Raw genomic sequence first — 3,116 nt, 5'->3', positions numbered from 1 at the left:
ATCTCATTATCCAGTGTTTAAAGTGATCCAGTTTGATTGTCTTCCACAGTTTCTTTTTGTTCATCTAAATGGAAATAAGGACAAAAAGGAAAAAGGTGGCTTAGACTATAGCAATACAGACAATTTCTCAAGTTTCCAGCTTACAATGAATATTTACTGCTACGATTTCTGTTCTCTTGCTTCATTTTCTCACTTTGCTAGGATTCAGTACCTGTGTGGGTTATAAAGTGCCTTTCCCATTTTCATTTGTAATGTAGATTTTTAAATTCTTTAATATTCTTCAGTTTTATATAACCATGCTGTTTTGTGAATATTTTAGTAAGCGATTCCTTTTCAAACTTATTTTGCAAAGATATGCTTTTGCTTTCTCATTAACATTAATAGACTTTTGGTGGCAAAAACCATCCATTATATATAGAATTGCCAGTTTCTATGCATAGACTGAGAGATTTTAGCCTTATTAAAAAGTTCAGTGTAAAATGTTGGGTCTTTTTCCTTACTTTTTATCCATGATTATTCAACTAGACCTTAACAGATCATTCTATTTCTGTGCTTGGGCCTTCAGTGTGTCTGTGGGATTTTAAGACATGTACTAAATGAATGTGAGGAAGTTCTGATCACCAGAGGATAAGGCTGATGGCAGGCGTGGGGATGGGGGTGTGTGGAGATCTTTAAAGCAGCACCTGCTTGTCTTCACAAACTACCTTCCCTGGGCTTCCTTTCACATTTGCTGAGATTTTCAAGAATCCAACATCATTTTGAGGCATCCTTGTTGTTGTGCCCAAGATTACGTATCCAAGAAACCACCAAGGAGCCAACACTGATGCAAACACACGAGGGTTTATTTACAAACTCAAGCTTGGGTCCAAGTATACCCGACACAGCACAGCACAGAGGAGCAGGGATTTGGACTCCCGAGGTGGGTTCCTGCTTAGTTTTATGGGCTGGTCTAGGGGACCTCCAGGAGGGGTCGAGGAATTTCTCAAGTTCTGTTTACATTCTGATATGGGGCTTTCAAGGGCAAGAATTCTCTGTTCTCATTTTAATATGGGGGTTCCTGCCACTGGCTTGAGCTCTGTTCTCATTCTAATATGGAGCTTTCTAGGGTGTTAAGCTGTAAACTGTTTTTTTCCCCTGTAACTGAAGTAATGTAAATTTCAGCTCTTATTCACAGGGGCCTGGGATGGCTGTACTTGTGCTAACGCTGAACTTAAGGTGGAATGGCCTTAATTTTCTCGGCCTCCGCACTTGTATCTCCTTCATAGCTAATATTTGACATATGCTCCCTTCCAGCTTCTAAGGAATGAATGTAGTTCAAGCCAATTTAAATAGGAAGTTCAGGGCAGCCCAGGTGGATCAGCGGTTTAGTGCTGCCTTCAGCCCGGGATGTGATCCTGGAGACCCCTGGAGTCCCATGTCTTACTCCCTGCATGGAGCCTGCTTCTCCCTCTGCCTATGTCTCTGCCTCTCTCTCTCTCTCTGTGCCTCTAATGAATAAATAAACAAAATCTTTTTTTTAAAAAAAAAAGGAAGTTCAGAGGAAGAATGTTGGCTCCTGCTAGTGTGTGCCAGTCATAGGCACCCAAGAGCCCTGTGGATCTCCCACTCACTCATCTGGTAAGGGTGGCAACTTCCCCGGGGAGTCCCAGGGAGCAGAGAGAGGATGAGGCAGGCCGCCAAAGCATGTCCTTCTCTTGAGTGCTTTTATTTAACTGGACAATCCCCCTGAAAGGACTGTGCTGTAGAAATGGTATTCTCCAGAGCTGGCTCCCAGGGGCCAGCCCACAGGCTACAATATTTATTGAATTGAATTGACTTAAGCTTCTTATTTAAAGGACCAGCACATATGTTTTGGAATGTTTTTAATTCTCTTCCTTTCCTCAGTTGACTGTAGAACCTTTGTTCCTATCATTACAGATTCTCCAGCAATGGTTTCAAAACACAGGGTACCCTAATGAGGTCTTCTAATCTTTATATCTTTCCTTTGTTGTACCACAGAAGGAGTGCTTCTTTCCAGCCTCTCCACCTGTGCCTTCAGGGTCTGCTTCTCTTGGCCTTTCCATGGAAATGAGCCTTTTCACACCTGAAATTTTCTGTCTCCAAACTCTGTCCCTAGCGATGAATTAAGGGCACTTTTCATGTTTCTTTATGCATCGACACTCAGATGTGAGAAGGTATATTCTTTTGGGTACAGGGATTAAAAGAAAACTCTCAATTACTTTTCTTGATTTGATTACATCAGTGATTGAGACAGTTTATGAAAAGTAAGAGTCACCCTCTTTAATGTATGATTCTGTCCGTCAGCTTTTATAGTCATGTAGCCACCAACACGATTAAGATCCCAGCTAGTCCCATGAACCCAAAAAGCTGTTTGATGCCAGTTTGCAGCCAATCCTCCACCCAGCCTCACCTCTGACAATCCAAATCTGTTTTCTTCTCCTAGTTTTTCCTTATATATCATATAAAATGATTCATAAAGCATTAGTCTTTTGAGTCTTCTTTCTTTTTTTCTTTTAACTTTTTCATTGTTTTTGTAAAGCTCCTCATTAATACACACTGTATACCACATACATACATGCATACATACATGATACACTGCATAACCTTCTAGCAGGAGTAGATGAGCCTAACCCAGTTATTTTTAATAAATAGTAGAATGTTTTCTTAATGGATAGTCTCCAAACCCTTTGACACATAGTAATGATTAACTCTAGAGATACACCTATCTCTTCCCATCAAACTCCACTGATGTGAATAATGGACAAGTCTTTTTGCCTTGATCCTGTTAGTGAACCCATGGATCTATTGCACAGTGGCTACTACAGGGATGAGCAAGCACATGGCTAATCCCAGGCAGCATCTTCAACCACAGTGCACCATGGTTGCCAGGAAATCTTCTTTCTTTCATTTAGCCTCATGCATTTGAGACTCACCTATAAGATTGCATGTATCAGTAATTAATTTTTTAAATTGTTGTGAGGTATCCCATGTTGTGATTGTACCAGTTTGCTTATCTACTCACCAGCTGAAGGCCATTTGGGTCATTTCCAGTTTTGATCATTGTGAATGAATCCACTGTAAACATTCATTTGTTGTGAAACTCAGTTTTCATTTCA

At 40.6% G+C, this 3,116-nt stretch overlaps 1 pseudogene; it reads right to left on the bottom strand.

The window, feature by feature from the left end:
* Positions 1–2,664: 2,664 nt before the first annotated feature.
* Positions 2,665–2,908, bottom strand: LOC102154747 (annotated as a pseudogene).
* Positions 2,909–3,116: the final 208 nt, after the last annotated feature.

The sequence above is a fragment of the Canis lupus genome, chromosome 34 (genome assembly GCF_011100685.1).
Source record: "Canis lupus familiaris isolate Mischka breed German Shepherd chromosome 34, alternate assembly UU_Cfam_GSD_1.0, whole genome shotgun sequence".
Lineage (NCBI taxonomy): Eukaryota > Metazoa > Chordata > Mammalia > Carnivora > Canidae > Canis > Canis lupus.
This window is presented reverse-complemented; position numbering and strand designations above follow the sequence as displayed.